Here is a 25453-nt window from a genome sequence, read left to right on the forward strand (position 1 = left end):
CAAACCTTATAAAATTTTGCTCTATTAATTCACTAAAGAAACATCTTCCATATTTAAGTTCCCGTATTTCACTCTTTTTTGGTCATTGGAGAAGTAAAACTCTTTTATAAAATAAAATATGGTTGAATTTGTTTAAGCTTTTGTAGTGACTAAACACTCAGCCAAATGGTAGTTATACTCTTGTTCGAAATTATCAGTTTTTTCCTTTGGTATCTGTTCGTTAAGGCATTCATACCTCACTCATACGTATTGTGCTTTCTTTTTATCACAGAATTTCTTCCGTGGAATAGTCTGCGAAACCAGGACAAGTGTTTTGACGCAAGCCTGCATAAGCAGTACTACATATGTTGTCATGAGATTTCAAAAGCATTCGTATGAATTGTTGACAGCATTAAGGTGCAATGATAATCTCTAAAAAAAGATGATCGTAGTCGCTCTTAGATGAAAATTTCTATTCAGTGAAATGAAAGTTTCAATTCTTTAAGTTTCCACAGAAAGGCTTGGGCATTAAGTGTAATAAAAATATTAATTTTAGAACTAAATTTATATTTCTGTAGCCCATTTAAATATGCTCATAAATATAAATTTAGTAATTAAGTCCAATCAGTTTAGTGATAAAATCCACTACAATGACTATATTTTCTAAATATAATCAAGACTAAGCATTTTATCACTATGCTGAATGACGAGTATGATTTCATTCAGCATAATGCTTTCACAACTCAGAATCCATTTCGCTAACTTTCTGCTTCACCTGTTCATTTTCTGGATACTAACCACTATATAACATGGCTGTTAGATGTCTAAGAAATACCATATTATCCGAATTCATGTTACATAAATCTATACGTTAACAAAACGAGAGAAAAGAGGGGAATTATCTATCCAAAATTAATATAACTAAGCTATTTTCTATTATAATTATCAGGAAAATGATTGTTAAAAATATAGATAATTTATCAAAAATGTTATCTAATAGCATTAAATACTAATCTTTTAGTCCTCTGACTCTTCGTTTTTCAGAGCGCCATTAAATAAGAATGTTTCTTTTCTGGCAAAACATCATTTTCTGAGCTTTCCTGCATCATCTCGTTTTCCATGCTCTGATTTCTCTGTTTCTCTTACGTTCTTCCTCGCCCCCAAATAGACCACAAAAAAAAAAAAAAAAAAAAAAAAAAAAAAAAAAAAAAAAAAAATTTTTGTTTGCGTTTTTGACAGATCTATATCAGTTCTATGTATGGAGTTAGGAATACATAGTGTCTTCTCTTGAATCTTTAACTTCTTTTCAGTGTAAAGATCTCTATCTAGGAAATGAAACTCCGGCTAAGTTATAACCTTCTACGGGCTCTCTAGACTAAATATTTAGCTGATTTGGTGTCGGAAAGTTCATACTCTTTTCTGTATTTCTTCTAGTATATTTATTTACTAAAATTTCTGCTTGAAAATAGCACGCAATTCTTTTATGAGGTTTCCACACTACATTAGTTTTGGATCTGTTACAGGTGGAGATATTCAGATTCAGTTTAATATGTTTAATTTAACTTGCATATATTAAAATCTTTTTATTTTTTTTTTACTTTTTGCTAACGTAGTTTAGATGACTACAGAAATTTAATCTGGCAAAATATACTCTCAAACTATATTAGAATGAATCTGTGTTCTGGGAATGTCAAGTGCAAGAACTGAACCCAACTCTCTCGTCTTGTAAAAGTATCGTATTTCATTGGCTTGACCTGTATTTATAGAGTATTTCTCCCTTGTTAGTTAGCTTCAGACGTTTATCTACTTATATATCTATCTTATAGAACGAAATACAGAGTTAAAGTTTGCATGATTTACCTGAAGCTTCTCGTTCGCTAAAAATATGCATCAATTTTTTTATTTTTATTTAGTAACTACGCTGTGCTTTAGACATACAACGTATGTCTATAACGCATAGAATCCGAAACAGTTTTAAAATGAATACATAAAAGTTTACATTACATAAATTTTACCTATTCCATAACAAAGTAGAAAATAGTCATTCTAAATTACTGTGCTGGAAACTTAATATTTTATTGGTAGGAGCCTTTTAAATACTTCTTTACTAGAAACGGAGAATGCAGTTTTCCCAAAAGAAACGTTTCTAAAGCAGAAATGTCAAATCGATTGCGTAACTAGCTTTGATACTACTCTAATACTTCAACGAAAAGTCTATAAAATTATGTTAGTTGTCGCTTCTATATAAAATATGCTGAAGAAGTTAACATCTTCTTCATATCTAATTCCAATTTCTACGCATAATTAAGGATTGATTGTAATGATTTGCATTAAAAATGATTGTTTTACGACCTGTTAATTTTTTACGTCTTTTAAAAGCGATTTGCAAAGTAAAACTTTAGCGTTTTAGAACTAATATAATTTTTATAATATACAAAATGAAGGAAATAAACGCAAAGTCCACTTTGGGGTAATAAACATAAAGGAATAAAATATATAAGCATAGGTAAAGTTTGTGAAAAATTTAATAAAAAATTAATATAATAAAGATGATGGAACATAATGTTACTCATTCTTAGACTGTGAGTAAACGATTATTTTGTGCTAATGTATGTAATATGTGGCATTAGAAACAATTGTTAATTACAGTAATGGTGCAAATGTTTACGAAAGCTGTCAGTTACAAATAAAACAGAAAAAAGAATATAGCGGCTTTTGCGCATTGTTTCATTACAAGAATACTACTGTCGAAACACTCATCAGAAAGCTATAATACTGACAATGAAAACATCTTGTGCATATTTCCTGAACATGAATACTTTTCCTCTTAAATTCTTCCTTTTTAAGACCAATCTGTATTTAATAATGTGTAGGAGAAATGCGATGTCAGTTTTTAATAATAATAAGCAATGCATAAAATAAGCAATATAACAGTATAAGTATCCAAACTGATTAATAATTTGACCTGCATTAATAATAATCCGTCATACAAGTTTGGATACTTGTAGCTACAAGTATCCAAACCTATATGACTCATCATTATTATTGCTACCAATGCATCTGTTAAAAGGGTTCAATTCTTTTGATGTTTGCGTTAAAGAAGCAATTTTTATTATAGCTAGTAGAGACTTAATGCTCCGGCTACTGTTGCTAGTTTACGTTCTGTGATTCACAGTTCTGCAGAAGCCTGAGATGCATTTTCAACAATTTAAGTAACAATGTGATTTCCAAAATTTCTCTCTCTTAGCCTCTTATCAGAGCTTACCTCCGTAATCTGGTAGTGTATACCCATAGTAAACTTGCGACAGCAATTTTCATTTAGCAAACTTGAGACAGTAGTTTTCATTTAGCAAACTTGCGACAGCAATTTTCATTTAGCAAACTTGAGACGGTAGTTTTCATTTAGCAAACTTGCGACAGAAATTTTCATTCAGATTCTAACAGTCAGTCATTTATCTAATATCCTTAAATATCTTATCCTCATTGCATTTTAAACCAGTTTATCAAAGTAGTTTCCTCTTTGCATCCGCTCACTAGCGGCTGGACGGCAAAATCGATGAACGCTGGTTGTTCGACCTGGGCTCGATTTCCAGGTGAACGGGTTAGTTGCATGGATGGTTTTCTTCACGTGCAAGGAGGACAGGAACTGGTTTCCCTTACAAATTCCTCAATGAAGGCATCCCTTCCCTTAGACTGACAGCCGTTGAGTGCTTTACTATTATAAAATAACCCAAACCCTCCTTGTATCATCGTCGTTAGGTTTTCCATTATTACCCTAAACTTCTTCTATGTAAACCTTTTTTTAAATGCCGTACGCCTCTAAATCACGTTTCGAAGCTTAATCAAATAATCATGGCACGGTTTATTCTATTATTTTGAATTTAATTGCTTCATAGCGTGGTCGAGATGTCGATTATTATTTTAAACTCGGATTCATAAAAAGGTTAAATGGAAAGCTGTTGTTAGTTTTGTCATGTAGAGCAGTCAATGGATGAAAGGTGATTATTTAAATTACGGCAAAGCACGCATGAGCTATCTGCCTAAGCGGAGAAAAGCATCATGGAGAACATTTTAACATAAACTGACTCGCATTTCCGTTCATATCGGTAAAATTGTGAAAACTAGCATGTGACTAGTCTATTCGTCGGGATTTGAACCCGGATCGAACTACTAGCGCTCAGCGATATTACTGCTTGGCTTCTGGTTAACTGTGATCTGCGCCCGGATCGAATTACTATCGCTCAGCGGTTTCACTGCTTGGCTTCTGGTTAACCACACGTTGGGTTTTTTTTTTTTTTTTTTTTTTTTTTTTTTTTTAATATCACATAGTTCTATATCTATCGTTCTATTTAGTCGACCGACAAGATTCAAATTGCATTTTTCGTATCTCGAAAGCTCGACTTAAGTTATTTATTAAATTTATGCATAGTAATTTTCTAAGATATGTGTTTTGATATAAAATCGAACTTCTGAAATAAACTGCCAGTTTTTTCATATTTTCATTCTAATTCCTAAATACATATCAAATTCTGTAAATATCGCAATTATTATTTTTAACGCAGATTAACGTTGATTTAACTTAAATCAAACGCATTTATATACGTTTGATTTTTAGCTTGGTACTAAAAATAATTTCGCCCGACGAGTTCTAATTTACGTTAACACTGGATTTTTTACATCTTCAGTAAATAATCACAGCAACTTAAAACACTGGCTTAATATTTTTTATTTTTATTAGTTTCCAAAAATACTAAATATTTTTTTAATCTTCACATTTTAAAAGATAGTTAGACAGTTAAATTTGTTTCTAAAATCGATTTCATTTGCGAAAAAAATTCGATATTTAGGATCGTTTGCCACGTCAAATGTTAAGTATTTGAATTTAATATCGGATAAAAGTTATCAACAGAAGCTAACCGTAAAAAATATATTACGTTAAATTAGATTTTAAATAAAAGAAAATGGCTGTAAAAATTCATCTGATTTTTTTTTACTATTTATGTTTGAAATTTTGCCCAGTTAATAATTGTCAATGGAACATTTAATTTATTATAATTTCAGTTTTAAAAGCCTCTGGTGTGTTTTTCAGGCTTTTTCCCCTAAGGGCAAAATGATGTTAAAAGAATGTCTGAATATAAAAAAAAAATTTTTTTAAATGATTATGAGTATTTACATAAGTTTAAAAGATTAGGATAGAGAGACAATCTTGTGACCTGCAAGCTGAGGCAAAATTTTAATGGTAATCATTTAGACAATATTTTAATATAACAGATGATAGTGTACACAAAGAGTAGAGTTAGAAATGTTGCAATCGATGCATATAGATTTTTTTTTGGTAGCTCATTCGGAATAACTGCAAGGATTGCTGTCATTAAGAAGTGTAGAAAAATTAAATTTTAAAATTATTAAATTTTTTGATGCAGACTAGCACCGCACGTACTTTTATTATTTCTGATCTTTGCTGTGGATATATTTATATATAATAAATATAATACTCCTTTGAAGCGTTAATATCTATACTAAATATGTATAGCAAATATCAGTATTACCTGGAAAACTGTCTTTTTTCTTTCGCTTAAATACGACAAAGCAAACAATGGCTAACTTTATAAAAGGAGAGATGCCTTTGTGGAGTACTTTTTACAGGCAACTGGCTCTTATTTACATTACACATGGCTAAAGCCATGAATCATGCAACCAGACCATTCGCCTGTGCTTCAGGTCAGATCGAACTACTTGTATTCAGCAATTTTATCTAATCGAGAATTGTTAAGTTGTTTATGGCATTTGAGGGTTTTGCATTTCTAGGGCATTTGGGGGGTTTCCCATTCGAGGGCTAACTGCTTAAGGATACCTTCGTAGAGGACCTTCTAAGGGAAACTACGTATACACGTTGCACGTGGGTAAAACCACAAAAACGCTCATGCAGCCAGCCCATTCGCGTGATTCGCACCTCGGACTGAACTATTAGTGTTCATCACTCGGCCGCTGGTAGGCAGGGCAGTGCTAGGAAACTGATACTTCATGTCAATAGAAAATTCAAGTGTAGTTTTCTTCAAATTTCTTCTTCATTCGACTCAAAAATTAAAGAATATGTAACTGATGAAAATTTAAGGCGAATGAATATAATTTTAATTTGAGGAATGCCTGAAAACGTAAGTAGATTTTTGCTATCAAATTCTCAATGAAAAGGAAAAAATTTTTCTCATGTAGATCAAGAAACTTATATTTTGTCAGGTAAGAGCCACTCTCCCAGTAAATCTTGTGCAAAATCTTGTACTAGCATCAGGGAAAACTAAATTTTAGAATTAAGTTAGTTTAATCCGACATCTAAAAACTGTGAAGTGAAATAATAACTCAAGATTTCAGGGATTTAGAAAAAGAGATGCGGTAAGTAAATTACTTTACCAAAGATTTTAAACTAAAAAGCTGAATCTGTTAAAGCAAGTAGCTATTAGAAAAATATCATCACACGCTGTAAATTCATCGTAAAAACAGAATGAAGGAAAAGGATTCACTGCTACAGCAAAACTGACTAAAATGAAACAATGTGGAGTCTTTAGTTTTGCAAGGTTATCATTTTTAATCTTACGCCAAAACTGGCTTTCTCACTAAGTGTTTTTAATGTTTATATATGTATGTATATATATATATATATATATATATATATGAGAGAGAGAGAGAGAGATAATAAATAAAACAAGAAAGGAGCTTCACCAATATTTGATTATGTATTCTATGCTGCAATAATTGGTGGCAATATTAATAAATCAAATCGAAAATTTAAAAACAACACATATTCAACTTAAAATGAAGAGCTGTTAATTAATAAACTATTTTGCAAAAGCAATAAACCACAATAAGAAAACTTGGCAGTTTTTATTAATTACACACGCGGTTTATGCGCGTTTGCAAAATGGTTTATATATTTTCCACCTCTTTATTCCAGGTTGAATATGTATTGGTTTCAATTCTCGATTCAATTTATTAATATGTGTATGTATAATATATATGTATAACACGTATGTATAATATATATGTATAATATGTATGTATAGACTTCTTAAATTTTATAATAAAAAACGATGATTTTGAAAATATGTTAAAAATATATCGACTTTAAATTAACCTTCAGACTTTTGTATGTAACAGTTGAAACCTTTTTTCCGAAAAATATATCAAAATAGTTAAAAATTAAAATTTTTGAAAAAAAAATCAAATAAAATGTGTGAACTTTATTTATATTGTGCGGAAAGTACAGACTGTGCGGAAGGAAAGTATGAAAACTCAATTACAGGAAGCGATATTATTAAGTATATAAAAATTCAATTAATATTGAGGAGCTAAATTTTAAATGTATTAAAAAAACATTTGTAAGATTTTTAGAAAACTTGTTTTGGCATAATTTTAGGCAGGCCATTTGATAAAAAGTTCGATTTTGTATCAAAATTCGTAACATAGAGCAAAACTACATAAAGCTTCTATAAATGTATCCTAAGACCCTTTTCGAAACATAAAAAATCCATATTCAGTTTTGTCAGATGTAAAACGAGAGATTTAGATATGTCTCATTTGTTTCCTTTCAATACTGAACATTATAGCGCAAGTTGATAGGCTTTTTTTCGTAAGCATTATTAACAAACCATATTTTATATAATCATTCTCGTTAGTGCATCCTATTTCATGTAAATATTGCTATTAGTTTATCTGCTATGCTGTTAATTTTAATAAATATTTTATTCTTAAGTATAATTGATTTTCATCCACTTATCAGATAAAACTAAAGATTTTCATCCCTTATAAGAACTTCTGGTATCCCCTGTGATTAATACATCCAACTAGCTCTTGATCATTGCACGTTCAGCTAGCTAGCATTAATTAGCTAGCTACGCAGCTTAGAACTCATGTATGCTGAACCTAATAATCTTGAAATTCTTTAATGTGGGATCTCCAACGGTATTAACTTTCAAATAAGAAATTTAATTTGAAATTTTGAATGTTATATCTTTTTTAAACAAAGCAGTTCTTTGTTGGATTTTTAGTCTCCTGTCAAAAAATAAGTACTGGAATAACACCGGAAAAGGCATTTTTATTGTTGTGGTTACCAATCTCACTTGCCTGATAATGGTCAGCACAAGCCTGCGACATTTAATGTGGCAAGGAGTCGAATACTGCTGTGGTTAGCATGAGCCTTGAGCACCGTATAGGTGACAGTCCGACCTTTAGCTTAGTCCCGCCCTCAGTTTTGAGAGAGAGCACCCCAAAGGGACGGACCCCGAAGGTCTCCCACCTCTCTTCCCCTACCATCAACCTTTCGAGAGGACTTTCTGCTTGTCCCATATTTAGAGTGCCCCCATGCCACACAGACACTATACATTTACAAGCATCTACGACTTTCAAATTCCATCCCTGGCTCTTCGGTACGGCAGTCAGAGTCACCTACCATTTTCCCGTTGGGGTGGCATAGCCACTTTTAAAACTATTAGTTGCTTGCAACAGATTTTTATTTGTACATCACAAGAAGAATTGTGTTTCTTACGGAAAGGTATTTATACATATTATTATATTACTTAATCTAGTAGAAGGTATTATGTTTCTCAAATCAGCAAACGTAAAAAGTCAACTTCGGGACTGCACGGGTTTCGTATGACAGATCTATTACTTCGTTTGCTGAACTTTCTAACCACGTACACTACAAAAGCGAGCTAGGAAATGCGATCATTCCTTAAAATTTTACATATTCAAATTAATCACCTTCAGCAAAAAAATCCTCAGAAATTTTCTAATAGTGTAAGAAATATTATAGAAAGCTTGTTTTAAAACAGAATGAGAAAAGCTAATGTTAAACCTTAAACGTTAGCGAAAGAGAATATATGAGCATCACAATTCGCTTTAACAACAGTAAGACATCTGTTGGAAGCAAGCCAACTAACTGCCTCGTGCTGTAAAGATTAAAGAACGAGTGAGAAGGTAAAGAAAACAGTCAAGGAATGCTTCAATTATGATGCCAAAAGACAGCTATCAGAAAAATAGTATTATAAGAGGAATCACTAGAAATTCCAATCACCTAGTAAAACTGAGTTTGCTTTCATCAAAATTTCTACGAATGCTACGATATTCTAAATATAGACTCTCAAAATTACAATCATTTAATCATTGAATATCACTTTATCATAAACAATCGGTTGTGAAACGAAGAGCTTGCATCACAGAACAATGCGTGGGAAACGTTCTAGTGTCCCTTGTATAACTCCAATTCTTACAGAAAGTATATCTACTCTTGGCATCGTTTTGCTCAATGTGTATCCGAAGTGAAAAAAAATCCTAAAATAATTATACAAATACAATTTTGTTTTCCTCGGGAGGGAGGAATTTCGGTCTTAACGCTTCAAAAAATTACAATATTGGTGAAAAGATTAGCATATTCAACTAGTTTTGCGCATAGTTTTGTGTTTTTAATTGCTGGCTGAGTTGGTTATTAGGCACAAATCTTAGTGTGATTTAAAAAATATTACCTGATTTAGGCTTTAAAAACGGAAACGTATTACAGCTGGTTGCATCAGAAAATAAAGTACAATCTGGAAACTATCAAAGGCATCTAATGAACTGATTCGATTTTTTCATGCATCAAATATTTATTTAATTCTAAAATTAGTTTTTAAAGAAGATAAACATTCTTTTATATAGAAAAGTTACGGATCTTCAACATCCCCCCGAAAAAAAAGTAGACCGGAATACAATTAATTTGATATCTCATCAAAATTCACAGTCATTTGATATTTGAAAAAGGATTCTTTTCTGGTAGAAAAACTTTCCTTCTGTGCCTACAGCTTGAAGTGAACAAAATAGTGACTTAGAAAGCAATTATCCTAATAACTGGAGCGCTTAAGCAAGGAAAATTTTTAAAAGGAGGAGGGAGATCAGCAATTTTCGCTTATTGTACGATAGACATTGTATAACGTCTAAAATAAATTGACAATTCTTTTCTGCGGTGGTTCCATTTTTGATAAATAAGGCAGCACCAATTTCAGAGTAACTGATATTTAATTACTTGCATTATGATACTGAAATTAATTTATAACATCATTAATATACGATAAAGAAAATAATCATGAGAAATAAGAAATTAAGATGATATCATTTTTACATTCTACAATCCGCAAATCATACAGATTTTTCTGGGCAGGGCAATGCAGAATAAAACCACAGTAAAAATACTAGAGCACTTTTATAGAGCATCACGCTTTATCAAACTAAAAGCTAAATATTCATTAAATAATGTTTCACATAATATTCAGCACATGCTGATATGGAATAACAGATGGAAAAAAATCACGTTAATTTGAACTTTATAATTAGCCAAAATCAACCAAGCTTAAACTGACACTGATTTTTTAGAAACGCTCTCTGCATTTTCATGAAATCTTTAGCAGGTAACTCAAAAGGCATTAAGTTTTTCTTTAAAACTTTACTTCAGTGTATAGGTGAACATGTTTTAATTTTATAAACATATTTAACAACTTCCAGATCTGAGACAGAAAACTTTCTACCCAAAAGCTTTGGGTGGAGTATATTCACAAAATAATCTGACTGTAATAATGCAAGTTAGCCATGCCATTTAGCCAAAGATTGTGCGAAGCTGTTTTGTTTTATAATCATAATCAATCAGGATGACTGTCAGTTGGAAGAAATATCAAAATTGGCTTCGAATAACATATATATATATGTTATATATATATATATATATATATTGCTCATAATAATATGTCACCTCATTCGATTTAATTAGTTTTTTTTAAACTGTATTAAAATTTCCGAAAATCTTTATAGTTTTTTATTCGAACTTGATAAAACTACTGAGTATGCATATGATGGATTTTTCTTGGAGCCACAGCTTTTGGTAACTTTTTGGCAAGCTAACTGCAATTTTTCTTCTCATTTCCTTAATTTGCAGCACATCGCGCAAAAAAATTTTGACCAAAATTGGTCTTTTTTTGTATTATTCTTACAACTTTGCTTATAATAATATATACATATACATATATATAGCGTACTTACTACGTACGCTTATAAGCATGCTCCTACGTACATGCTTATAAGCATGCTCATACATACATGCTTATAAGCATGCTCATACGTACATGCTTATAAGCATGCTCATACGTACATGCTTATAAGCATGCTCATACGTACATGCTTATAAGCATGCTCGTACGTACATGCTTATAAGCATGCTCGTACGTACATGCTTGTATGAATGTAGATATCTATGTACATATCTAATTACATATGTGCAAATATGTGTACATATTGTTACGAATTTTGCACATACATTGATGATTTTAGTGCAATTATATGTGAAACTGTTGCATTTTGCTGCGTAATGCAACACGAAACTCTAAATAGAGAAGCTAATCCGAAAACGTAAAAATACAGGGACAAGTCCATTTAACAATGAGTAAATGTGTATCTCGCTAATTTGGTCAATTGCTTTTAGCGACTCATTTTGTCGCTAAATTTGGCGAGAAATCGCCAAACGTCGCCAAACTTGGTGACCATTTTAGACGACATTTTGGTCCGGTCCTTGTATCACCCGTAATTCCCCTCGGGGATTGACTCGGGAATTCCTGGGAAGTACTGGCTAGGATCTGTACTTAGGCAGTCTCAACCACGAGGGTATATAATCAGTCTTCACAGAAGGCCTGAGGCTACTCGGTACAGTCTAAATCTCGGCAGGGACCGTACTGGTACTGCTTTGTCTGCCCTTGCTCTGTGGGGTCGCAACATTGTAGATTGAATTTTTAGCAGGACGGCACTTAATTCTGATTGGTAACATAGCCTTAGGACGGAAGCTGTCTCGTCAGCGGCGTTGTATCACCGTAATAGGTATTGAATAAATTGAATAAATGTAATTGATCACTGTATTAGCTGTAACCGTAATTCGATCTCATATTGCCTTCCAATAATTTCGAGAAGCAGAAAGTACTAGAGAAATAACTCGGCGGCCGGTTGAAAACTGTATAAGGCCAGAGAGAGAGCATCTGCTCTCAATTATTTAGTTGTTGCGAGTTTAGTTCAGCGTGAACTTAGATACCTCCGTTAGCTTTCGCTTTAGATGTGCTTTGCATTGCCTTGTGTTTAACGTTCTTAGTAGTTTGAAGTGTAACTACTGATTTTATTCTGTGATACTGTGTACACCTGTACTAGGATATCTGTGGAAAATTCCAGAACTTTGAAGTGTTTCTTTCGGTAAAAATAAATTTCATTAATCTATCATCGGACATGAGTGCATTCAATCTATTACGAACTCGTACGCACGCAGCAATATGTATATGCGTATGTACATATGTACTACATGCGTATATTTCTTAGAAAAGAAATAAACATCAGTACTGAATATGGCCTTTCTAAGATGACTGCTTCTAGGGACGCACATTATCGTCTAAAGCCGCGTAGATTTTCTTAGATAGGTTTCATTACATTAAACGCGGGAGTTCAATTCTAAAAATTCAATATCGTACTATCGTAAACGTTTATTGAATTTAATGAGAATGTTGTCACTTTATGCTAAACAAATTATACCCTAATCTCGTAGAGATGAGATCGAAATTTAGAAGTGTGTATAAAGTTTCTAGCGTTTGCATATTAATGAAATCCTGAAAACACACTTATTAGATTAATCAGTTTTAGAAATTTTCGCGTTGTGAGGAAGGAATTCAGGTAGATTATTTTTCTTTTCATAGCAGTGAATTTTCAGATCATTTTTTAAACCATTTCATTTTGGCAGAAATAAAAAAAGAATTAAACCCTGATCCTTTGTTAAAGTATGGAATTCGAAACATCATAGTCGAACATAAAACATGAACTTGACATCTGCTGAATTTTGGACCAATATTAACAACTGGAAATGGGGGGGAGACGGGAGCTTTGAAGTTAGTTTTATATATTTAAGTAAAAGAACCTCTAAGTGATTTTAAAGATTTTGAATATAATTTATTCGTAGAGTTCCCGATAAGAGAAAAAGTTTCTTTATATTGATTGCAATTGCTTTAATATTTGTTTGTTCATATTTATATATAAGGGCCAAACAGAAAACTAAGATGTCATCGTATTAATTGCTTCCAGGAGGTTCTATGATTATGACCATTAGAAACACCAACATAATATTGTAAAAACATTTTAACAATCAGTACAAAAAAAATATTTTTTGTCCCTATTTTTTCCTGCTACTTCCTAAACTGAGACTTATTTTTATGTAAGTTTTATCTGGAAAAGAAGGAAAATTCGATATATTTTTTATGTCAGGAAAGACGTGATGTGACAGATAGCTATATCCCTTCATAAACATAAATCTTGCAATTTACATTTTAAAATCTTAGTGGTACTATTAGTTCTATTTTTCTAATGAACTAGAAGAATATGTAGACACAGATAAAGTTGTACATGTATATTTAATTACAGGTTATAACTCAAATGATGACATACAAGCAAAGACTAGAACAAAGAAATAAATCACCTTTAATAATAGAGCATCATCGTTAGTGATGTTTAAAACTACTTTTTTGCGTGATTTGTTAATGCTTTTAAAATCAATCCATAGATGTCAGTACTCTGAAGAACAAAAAATACCTTTAGATCACCTGAAAAGCCTTCTATTTAACGTAGTGAATGTTATTACTATAATTTACAGGTATGTCCCTGTTTCCCTAGGATTTAAAATACTTTTTTTTAAAAAGTAAACAAGCTTTCTACTCTTCACAACTTCGGGGCAAAACAATCTATTCCCTTAAAGAACCATTAGTGAGCTATTGATTCAAATACAGTTTCATGAAAAGTTCAAATACATTACTGTTTTCTAGTAATGTAGTTTAATTTCTGAGGGAAAGTGTTAAAACAAAACTGTTGATTTATTTCGTTTGCCATCGAATTTCCTTTATTCCTTTCTCCTATTTTCTCTTTAATATGGAGTTCGAAAAAATAAACAACTCTAAGTGCAAAATACAATCATATCAAAAACAATAGAATTAGTTCAAATCATAAACTCTAAGTACAAAACACAATCATATCAAAAACAATAGAATTAAATCAAATCATAAACTTCAAAAATATAGCTACATAGTTATCTCTGATCACGAAACGCTAAACAAAACCTGAAAAACGAACTATTAGAATCATGTGCAGTATTATGTGTGATTATCAGAAAGCACACTGATTTCAGTAAATTCATCTTTTACATGCTTTAAATTGTGCTCACCAACTAAAGGGGGCATTGCTCACATTACTATTAAACAACTGATTATACTATAGCTAATGCCAGTCTAAAACTGAAGTGTAATTATGAAATCAAACTCTACTCAACTGAGTATAATTACAACCCAAGAGAATTTTACATTCTTCTTTGTATCAATTCGTATCTCATGTATAAAATTATCTGTACAATTCATTACTCATCTATGACAGAACAGAATCGGAATTTTCATTACACGGAAAATTTTTAAGATGTAAGAATTTGAATGTATTTCCAACTAAAACACAAAAGTTAATCATTAACACAGTTTAGCACGAAGCACCTTGTTCAGTAAAAAAAAATTGGGGAGGTTGGGGGAAGGAAAAGATAGAAAAAGAAGAAAAATTTATAATTTTATTGTTTGTACCATTAAGTCTACAAAAGCCTTAAAACTGCAGGCTAATACTCTTCATCAAAGATTATGGATGTGTCTACATATACTACATAAAAAAAAAAAAAAAAAAAAAAAAAAAAAAAGGGCCTATTCTAGTTTTTAGTTACTTTTTCATTTTGAAGTAATTTAGCTTTGGCACTTCTCTTCGTTTCAAAGTGTCTTTTTTTATCTTATTTTATTTTTTAGCTGACTTTCTTTGTAGATCTAAATCTATATCAGCTTTACATCATTCTTCAAGTTAAACAGACTAATGGGCTGTTTCTTTTCCTTCAGCTTAAAGTCTGGCCGATTGTAGAGCTGATGAATGGATAAGTACTCAAGAGTTTTTCCTATGTTGTCATGCAAATCATTCAAATGGTCGAAGGCACTTAAACAACTCAAAACCTTCATGAGTATCAAAATTCTCCCTGCATTCCCACAGCTGCTTAGATTACTACGCGTGTTTTAAGTGCAAGAGAACGCAGACGTATCTTAGTCATCAATAAGTTTAATTTTGTTTACGTTTATTCTTAGGCACTTAATTCGAGTTACTTAATTAATGTTGATGGTTCATGAAGTTAGGCAACTTCTTCAAATCTCAGATTTCTTTTAACTGAACGTTTCCTCCATTACCAAAAAAATTCGTTTTTAAGAGTTGAATTTCTTTTAGAGGGATGATAAAACTTCTTTGGGACTTTGCCCAAGATTTTCTCTCCCTTCAGAATCACTCCTTTTCGAAGAGATGCAGATGCGTTTCTATTCTTGGAGCACACCCACGCAAAGGCTCTTCACCTCGTGCCCAGCGCTAAAAACGCTGGAATTTTGTTAACTTGTTACTATTGGCTTATTTCTAAAAGTAAAAATGTTTGTTTAAACTCGTAATAAACAGCTAGACGGGGAGTTCTAAAAATATTAAATGAACTGCATTTTTTAATGCGTTCTCACCTAATTGTACATTTGAGTTCGCTAGCTTAGATATCATTTCATATTTCGCCAATTTCGTGAAATGAAACAATATTCTGTATATTTTCATGACAAATATTTAATAAAAAATGGTAGTTGTATTAGTTGTCTTTCTAAATGCTCATATTTTACATAAAAATCTATTTTCCAATACTTAAGTGAATGTAAAAGTAGAAATTTATAGATTTTTAATGAACTTCGTTTAGAAGACTTATCTACTATATTTGCCTGTCGCCTTTCCTTTTTATTTTACGCTTTAGAATACAATTATTTATGCCGCTAAAAGGAAATTCTGAAGATGCTTTGAATAGCGACAGTATATGAAACGTATCAAGTATTGCACAAAGTGTGTTCATGAAGATGAACTCTTAGCTTTTATTCAATTACTCAGTTTAAGTATAAAAATCAACGACGATAGTTAGCTTCTGAAGGGCCCAGGAAAATAAATTTATTTTAACTATTATTTAAAATGAGAAAACAAACAAGTCATTTATCCGTTTGCTTAGAAACATTTTCTTTAGGTATATATTAATATAACACTGGATATACAAGACTGGATCGAATGATTAGACATTTAATTCGTTGATTTAATCCAAAATATGTGTGAAATATTTTGGAAACCATAGTTAAGGAAAGCGAAGGTAACAGTATAATTTTCTGGGGGAAGAAATTTACATTAAGATATTTTATTACATTTTTTCACTCATACACCGGAAGCGAAATTTAGCCAAATAAAAAAAAACTTAATTTCATCAAAATCTCTTTGACAGCAAAATACTTTCTAGTGGATGTTGCAGCAGATGATTTTAAAAAGCATAGAAAATTCACAAATGTTAAAATGCAGCGCCGAGCGTTGTCATTAATGATGGGATCATTAATGATGGTTTGGTTTATAAGGTATATCTCCCGCCTTCTTAGCGTGCCTTCGTGGCGTAGTGGTCTGCACGCTGGGCGCGTATTCTAGAGGTCCATGGTTCGATTTCCGGTGAAGGCGTTGCTCATTTTTCATCTCTCCTGCTTCGAAAATACTTAATGTCTCTACAGTGGCGCCCGAACTAAAAAGGGTGATGGATGATGATTCTCCACACCCAGGATTTGGCGATTGGGTCCCCTAAAAACTCCACTCGCCCTTTAAAAGGGGGAGTGTAAGGTATATCTCCCGCCTTCTTAGCGTACCTTCGTGGTGTAGTGGTTTGCACGCTAGGCGCGTATTCCAGAGGTTCGTGGTTCGATTCCCGGCGAAGGCGTTGCTCATTTTTCATCTTTCCTGCTTCTAAAATACGTAATGTCTCTGCAGGTTTAGCATGATTCATTTCAGTGAGCTAGCATTTTGAGATTGATTACGTTAACTAATGGTTATTTCTTTTAAATGCTAGAAAAAGGAGGAAGACTGAGAAAAGAAAAAAAAAAGTGAGGGATAAGAATCACTAATTGAACTAAGAGATTGAGTGAAAAAAGAGATGAGGAAATGCAATTTTTTTTTCAAAATAAATAAGTAAACTATAATTGGAAAAACTTGAGTGCAAACGCTTTGCAGTTTAATAAAATATGACGAAAAAAAGGCGCAGGCATTTTGCGCAAATTTTAACAAAGACGAAGCATTGAATTAAAATGAAATGTTTTTCATCGCACTGCAGTTTGAAACATTTAATAAAATTCTAAGCTAAATCTGAAAACTTCATTTTGTTTGTTGAAAATATTGCAACAGTTAAAAGATAGATTACTTTGAATGCCTACGATGAAAGTATGACTGCGCATTGATCATCGGCTTTATTTTATGTATAAGTCTGTTATTTTTAAAATCCGACATTTTTTATGATTTTTAACTTGTAAGCCATGTAGCTTTTCATATAATTAACTGATCGAATAAAAATTCAAATTTATTTAATATTTAAATTTTTTCTAACATTATTTAACTTGCAAGTAAATGCATTAAATTCGACAATTAAGTTCACTGGTAAGGTTTGTAATTAAAGAAAATTATGATGTACGTTAACACATATTTTCGTTAGCAATTTTCATTCAATAATAATCATGCATTATAACTTGACAGCAATTATGATACGAAGAAAAAATGAATTTTTTATGGCAGTTTCTTCTTTATTTAAAAATGTATTTTGCTTGTTAGAAATTTGGGTGTCCAAAGATATTATGAAATCAAAAGGGAAAATAGTATATACATTTATTTTAATGGGGAGCTAAATTTTAGCAAGAGAAATATATCCTATACTATATTCATAACAAATACACATAGCTTGACGTTTTTGCTTCAAGCAGCGATTTGAGCTTGTGTCTCCTTTTCTTCCTAGTTTCATGTTGGCTGCTATTCGGGTATAGTCATCATTATTCTTGGCATCTTTAAAGGAAACTTCTGGGTAAAATAGGAATGTGGCAATGTTCATTTTCTTAATGCATACGCTTCTTTTTAAATGTAATTTAACTTTTTTGTAAAATGATTTCCCTTAGTATATCTTTATATCTATCTACATATTTTCTTCGCTCTTTTTTTACAATGAATTTGAAATATTTCAATAAGATTTGGTTTGGTTTATTTGATTATGGCAAAGTACTAGAGAAGCTATCTTCCCCTAAGGGAAGGGATGTCTTTTTAGAGGATCTTCTAAGGGAAATTGGCTTTTATCCACGTCACACATCAGGAAAGCGACGAAAACAGCCATACAGCCAGCCTGTTTGCCAGGATTCAAACCTAAATCGAACTGCCAGTGTTCAGCTATTTTATCATTTGCCGCAGGAGGGCTGTATAAGTAAGGAATTTCGTATGTATTGCCGTCTTGTTTAGTTTTGCATTATTTACCAAATTTTTAAGTAGTATATTAAAAAAATACAATGTGTGCTGTAATTATTCCTTAGTGTGAATTAGAAAAAATAGCAGCGTAAAGAAAAAGAAAAGACTGTTGGGAAATACTATGCTAAATAGAATTCTGAGTTATGGAAGCATAAATAAGAACAACAAAATGTAATTTATTGAAAGCTAAATAATATGGTGATTGTCATTTATACGGAAAAAAATAGTGCATTTATTCTCATGACAAATCATAATATTAAGTTTTTGATTTTGGCGTAAATTTTTACCATTCCTCAATTTATCTAAAGAAAAGAGAGTGAATTGGTTAACTTTTCTCAAGCCGCTAGTCACAAAAAGATAGAAAGACATCGTTTATTCATGCTATTTGATGTTAAGATTTGAGCAAAAGTCGGTTTCGAATTCTGGAAACGTTTGTCAGACGGTATGTAAAGCATAAGGAAATTTAGTGGCTTAGAAGTAAGATATATTAAAAAATCCGAAGATGCTAAAAATGGCTATAATGTTGCATTTATGAATATTCTTTCATTAATCAGCCCCTAAAAAAAAGGACTTAATTGTTTGGATCAAAGGTTGGAAAACTCTGTCTTAACAATATAAATAAAGTTAACAATATAAATAAAGTTAACGAGATGATAAATGTTCTGGATGATAAGTTTTAAGTTTGAATGTCTGGTTCGTTACCAAACACCGTAAAGTATACGTATATCTTCTCCTGAAAGGATGCCAAAAATAAATGCACTGAAGAAACGAAATCCATCCGAATGAAGTGAACTCAAACACCTTTTTCTTTTGTACAAATAAGCAATAATAATTGCATTAAATTCATGTGTAATTTCAGCATTAGTTTGAATAATGATATTTTCTGTGTTGATCATTGTTATCACAAATCATAAAAAAACAATAATCAATTAAGAAATAATACAAAACAATGCAAAATAATAACGGAACAACAATATAAAACAATAACTGCGATGAAGTTTCAACCTCATTGTCAGTAATAAAATCAGCGAGTTGTGAAGTAAAGCTACAGACAAAACTTTTCTGCAAAAATTGTTGAATCACATTTGCTAGTTTTCTGTAATACATACAAAAAAATTAACGCAAATTATAAGTATCAAATGTTGCTTAAAATTTATGGGATGGTCATTTCTAAATCTTTTAATCACTAATTTACTTTACTTACTAAGAAAAAATTTATAAAATTAACCTCATCTTATTTCTCTTTACCCACCACAAAGTTAAGCGAAGAAGGGGGAAAGTATCGGTGAGTTGTTTAATTGTTAAAACGTCATTCTATATCACTGCAGGAATGATTTTGATCGTTACAAACTTTAGAAGTGCCATTTAAAATTTAACTTATAGGCTTTTCAAACCCTTCACCTGCTTTTTGTGTCTTGAAGAAATATAAATAATGTTTATGAAAATTTAGTTAACTATCTGAAATAAATTGCAGAGCGGTACTTAAACACCGTTAAACATTTTCTAAAATTGAAAAGAATTCCGTTAAATAGCAATTTTATTTATTTATTTTTGAACGTAATTTTTACAACATTGTTTAGAAAAAATATTAAATTAGATTACGAATATGTGCTTAACAAACTAAACCGCGTACTAAACTTCAGAATAAACTGCTTAAATAAAGAGCTTCACTGTATCTTTGCCGTATTTATGGAATGAAACTATAGCTCATTAAGACTGTTTCATTTAACTCTAAAATTGACAATGGCAGGTTTATATCATTACTGGAACATGCAATACGTGAAGGTTTTTTAAAACCTTCGCGTATTGTATGTTATTTTTTCGAGTATTTTTCGATTTATTTTCTTTTGTATTTTAGGCTGAACGTACAAAATCTTCATTTTTTGTAATTTTTAAACAACTGATAATTAGCAACGTCTGGCGGAGCCAATTGTGAACCCTGTGGAGTGTGGGGAAATTAGTGCAGCTGGTCAGTATCCACATTGCCAAAGGTTAAGCAATTGGTGTCCACACTTTACCTTATCCATATCCATTCCCAAATCACATTTTGAAGAGCTTTTAGGTCTTTCTTAGGTCTAAAATTTATGTTATTAAAACATGTTGCAAAACTTCCTCCAGCTTATCTGCAGGATGAATAGCTGGAAGTTGGAAAGTCTTTTGAGTGGACTTGGATCTGAAACCTGCTGAACAGCTGAACTGACCTAGAGAATCGAACTGTGACGGGCCAGTTTGGCTCTTTAGAGGCGCTTGGGAAAACATATTTGCTCTTCCTGATATATGGGCTTTAATTTAAAAAAAATTATTTTGCAGTCTAATTAAATTATAGAAATCTGATACGATATTGCTAATTTACACTGACCAAACATCCTGTGCTTTAGGTTAAATTAACACGTCGAATAATGATGATTGGAGAAGTCAAGCAACAAGAATCAGCATAATATTTGTAAATTTGGCTGGACCAGTTTCGATGGTTTAACTGCAGAACCATGGAAACCAATTCTGCAAAATTTACAAATGATTACACTGATTCTTATTGCTTTGACTTCTCCAATAATCCTACGCTTTTCTATTCAGAACAGTGTAAATGCCATTTATCATTTTTGTAATCGTGTATATATTTCCTATAAAAATTTTTATTGTGTAGTTTAGCGACAAGTAAAAACCATAGCATGTCTCTATTTACGTTGATATAAAACTATACAACGCCGTTTTAAATGCTTCTAAAACGCTGTTGGATTTTTGAATTTATGCTTATATTTTAAAACGCAGTAACAGAACTCTAAAGTAAAAAATGGAGTTCTTGAATGTTTGTTTTGTTTATTTATTTTTATTTATTAATTTTTTCGACACGCTAAAATGGATTATTTTTCTAACGTAAAATTAAAAGTTATTTCTAAAATTTTTAAAGCGAACCATTTAACTCTACTGATAGCCCAAAAAATAGATGCGTATGCTTTTCTTCAAGCACTTCACACTTTTAGTCACAAAAGGAAATATTTTCGACGTAGAAAATTTTGCGGAAATATTCTCTTTTGGTCTCCTTTCAGCGTATTACAATAGACTACGTAACCAAAGAAATAAACAATATTTATGAGCACCTTCCAAATTAATGGTATAAATAAACTAGAAGAAAAGAATTTTTTTTCACAATTTTGTATAAAATATTTAATCATAAAAATACTTAAAAATACTCGAATAAGTGCTAATTTTTTTCCGAAACAAATTAAGAATATGAGGACCTAAATTGATTTTCATCTTAATTTCGCTTTGATGGGACAATAAATGATAAAGAATACAATTAACTGCTTTATATAAAAAAGTTACAAACGTCGAGAAAAATTTACAAGAATTAAATAAAACTTTTCCTCAAATTTTTTTAATAAGACAGTATTATAAAACAGCGCTATAAAATGCTGTATGATGTGTTATTGCACAAGTTAGGAAAGAAATTTTTTTTACTGTCACTGAGACACTAGCTCATCATTCAGGATTTGATAAAATTATATCTCATATTATCTAACTCATCTTATTATGAACTTTTTTTTTTGAAAAGGTATACGTCTAAACGTATTTTCATGCATTAATCAAAGTTCTACAGGTAAGAAAGAAAAATACTTATTGCATCTTTCTTACCTGTAGAACTTTGATTAAGATTTCTCAGAAAAAAGAGGTTTTTTTTCATTGCTTTTATAATCCTTCTCTCATACATTGTATCTCCTTTCAAATTTAAGCTCGCGTCATAAGTTAATTCGATACCTTTTCCTTTTATCGCGTTTCTGATATAGGATGTTTTAAGGATTCAGAAAGATTTCTTTTACAAACTATGCATACACATACTTTTACTTGTGTCCTGAAGCATTTTGTGTCGCTGCTTCCCATGTTCTGATAATGATAAGTGGTTTCAACAACTGCTCAACAATTTTACTAATTCTTTTCTGTTTTATACTAGCCCCTTTCGTGTTTCATTAGACATTATAAGTAACTTTCTGTACAGGTAGCATCTAAGATTACACTTTCTTTTCCTTAAATCAATACTATTTCTCCTGTAAGGATTATGTTAGTTTTATTAACAGTTAAATTTTGAGTTGAACTTCTTTCCTGTCAAATTCTTAACTTCAACTTACTACTTCCGGCCAGAACGAAGTTTTAGAATCACGTCTGAATACATAATGAGGAGGAGCGCTATTTAACCGCGAAGTTCTACTTGCTGAGTTAGAGAGAATCAGAGTTTCTGTTAGCGCGCGTCCGCCTTTTTGGCTACTCTCTCTCAAAGCTGTTATTACGCTCGGCCATACTCAGGCCCTTGATAGCTTCGCATTCTATTAGCGTTAAGGGGCCAACTCGGTTAGAATCTTGATAGCTTTGGCTATATCTCTTTTAGTTTAGATTAGTTTTAGTTTACTTCTTAACCTTTTAAGTTCAAGCCCAAGTGTCGGCTTTTATTGTACATTCCAAGACGGTGTTTTGTTAAATCTTATTTGAATAATAAAGGGTTATTTACTCTTCCATCTTGTTGTTTCTTGTCACACGAACTCAAGCGATTATTCGCTTATCAGTTCTTAAGATTCTTCACGTTTATCTCTAACTTAGCATCTACAAAGTGAGGAACTCTGCACTCCTTAAACTAAACTGTAAGACCTGACAAGAGAATTTTCGTCCCGCTTTTAATGTAGTGATAGAATGCTGAATGAGTACAACAGAAGAATAAATTAAAAGACCAAAAACTTATTGTTGATATCAACTTAAAGTTACAAACAAACTTAATAAAAATTACTTCTCCTCCTGAAAGGGATAACAGACAACACGTAAACGCAGATCATGTACAATTCACTAGTTAAACCTTGCATCTCACACGGTGAATATGATGAACTAATTATATAATATGCAACAATGAAAGGAAAACCTATTACAGCTCAGAAAATAACGGCGCTCGCCTCGGGTACAACCAGAAGTGTTGCTTTACACAATGCCATTCCATCTTCTTTTAGATTCTTACTGCTATTTAAAGCTCCTTTCATTTACATATTTTGGGGAAGGCAGAAGAAACAACAGGAGTACAGGACATATTTTTAAAATAAATTAAACGCGTTAATTAAAATAAACCTTACAAACTTGTGCTAGATAACTGTAGATACTGGGACGCATCAGAATTTCAGAGTTTCTGCATTCTTTGACAATTAAATTTCTCCCAGGCCAGTACAATGTACCTCAAAATACCACAGTCCCTGACCAAAATAATATTTTCCCAAAAATTTGAACTTTGTATTATAAGGTATTTCTCCCACCTTCTTAGCGTGCCTTCGTGGTGTAGTGGTTCTGCACGCTGAGCCGGTATTCAGAAGTCAGTGGTTCGATTCCCGGCGAAGGCGTTGCTAATTTTTCATCTTGCCTGCAACCAAAAATTCCTAATGTCTCTACAGTATCTTTAGGAATAAGATCTTTCGATTTTCGGAAAATATTCGTAGAGTGTATGAGAGGCATTTTTCGAATCCATCATATTTTTTCTGGTTGTAATTAGTTATATCTCTCTTCATCAGAGCCTGATTCAAGCTTTCGACATGGATATGAGATTTTATCTTAGACTTCTAAGAATCTTAGAACCTCTCTTTAGAAGAAGAGGAGAATTTTCTTTGATAAATCTTTCCAATTGGGAATCCTTAAGAATGAAAGGGGAAAAGTCTTTAAGGTAAAAAATGGCTGGAAGGGGGAAAAAGTCTTTAAGGTAAAATTATCATGTGCAATGATTAACCATTCAAGTCTTCTGAGTCCTACGGAGCAGTTGCGGCTTCTCTACGGAAGCGCATTGCTGCTTGTAGTTTTCCTATTCATATCTTGGACAGAATACGTCCTCATTTTTCCGAACATGCCCTCATATTCAAGAATATATTAACACTCGATAGAAATTTTCGGAATCAATAAAAGTGTCTGGAAATTGGTGCTGTCGATTTTATTTTTAAAAATGTTTGGTCTTCAAAGATTGGAAATTAAGTTTGTTTTTCAGCAGAGATAAGATAAAGGTCTGAAAAAAAAAAAAAGAGAGAGAGAGAGAGAGAGATAAAATACTGTATATTGGTTGCTTAGATGAGGAGTCTTCTTGTTTCAGGTATATGAAACTTGAAAATTTCTCATGAACAGAAACTTAATCATCTAACGATTACTTGAAGGGGAATGAAATTGACATTGATACCAGCAGGCGTTTAAACTAAGTTACATGAATGAAGAAATTAAGTCAGCAACATTTTTTTTAAGAAAAGGAGTTCCATATTTCCATGTCTTCAAAAGTAACCATTGTCATTCTGATCTGCTGAAAATTACGCGGTTGTTCTTTGCCATTCCTACTCCCAATTCCACTGTAGAAAAAAATTTACTATGATTCAAATGCAAAGGTTTGAAAGAAAAAAAAAAAAAAAAAAAAAGAAACGAAATTGCCTTGCTGTGGAGTCAGTGAAGGAACTAGACGTAGTAAAGGCCAACTTTTATCATTTCAGTTCAGTTGTATGTTACCTACTAAAACATACTAGAAAATCAAATTAATAGACAAATAAATATTTATGGCCTCTTTAAATTAAATTACCCTCTGTTGAAACATGAATGACTGAAATTTGCTTAAACAATGAATTTATTTATAGCATTTATTTACTCCTTTAGTCGTACGTAGGCGTAGCACGTAGGTATAGCACGTACGTAGCATAGATATAGCACGTAGGCGGCAAGATGCTTATCAAACATATTATATTTCTGTAAAAAAGGGCAGCCAATTTTAATATGAATGTGGGCGGCCGACGATCTCGGATCGGCACTGGTTTGGTAATTTGGTAACATTAATCAGGAATGGGCTCCGAAGAACCGTTGAAGGATCAAAGTTCGTTATTACCATATGAGGCTCTATAACAGCATTAAACCTTTGCGGCACAGTGTGTCCAGTCTGGACACACCTAAAAATTTCCTTCTCTACGCACAGAAAAATTGAATGAAAAAGGATTTATAGGTTACTATAGGTTACTCTGAACCTTCTTTATTTATAGTAGATGGCAGCTCACCACAA

General features: G+C 31.9%; 1 protein-coding gene and 1 long non-coding RNA gene across 14 annotated transcripts in view; one reads left to right on the top strand and one right to left on the bottom strand.

Moving 5' to 3' along the window:
* Positions 1–25453, bottom strand: part of LOC118186993 (doublesex- and mab-3-related transcription factor 2-like) — a 178490-nt gene that overhangs the window by 133133 nt on the left and 19904 nt on the right. The gene's annotated exons all lie outside the window — the stretch shown is intronic.
* LOC118186994 (uncharacterized) overlaps positions 1–25453 on the top strand; it is a 104044-nt gene that overhangs the window by 65874 nt on the left and 12717 nt on the right. The window contains exon 1 of one of the 13 annotated variants that reach the window (XR_015038313.1): positions 6012–6134. The exons of 10 other annotated variants lie outside the window; for them this stretch is intronic. This is a non-coding gene — a long non-coding RNA (uncharacterized LOC118186994). Of the gene's footprint in view, positions 1–6011; positions 6135–18089; positions 18380–25453 lie in introns of those variants that run through there. 2 more of the 13 variants (XR_015038303.1, XR_015038304.1) reach the window with 2 other exon arrangements.

Source organism: Stegodyphus dumicola, chromosome X1, assembly GCF_044657685.1.
Source record: "Stegodyphus dumicola isolate Sdum_Otavi_A_Nest chromosome X1, ASM4465768v1".
Classification (NCBI taxonomy): domain Eukaryota; kingdom Metazoa; phylum Arthropoda; class Arachnida; order Araneae; family Eresidae; genus Stegodyphus; species Stegodyphus dumicola.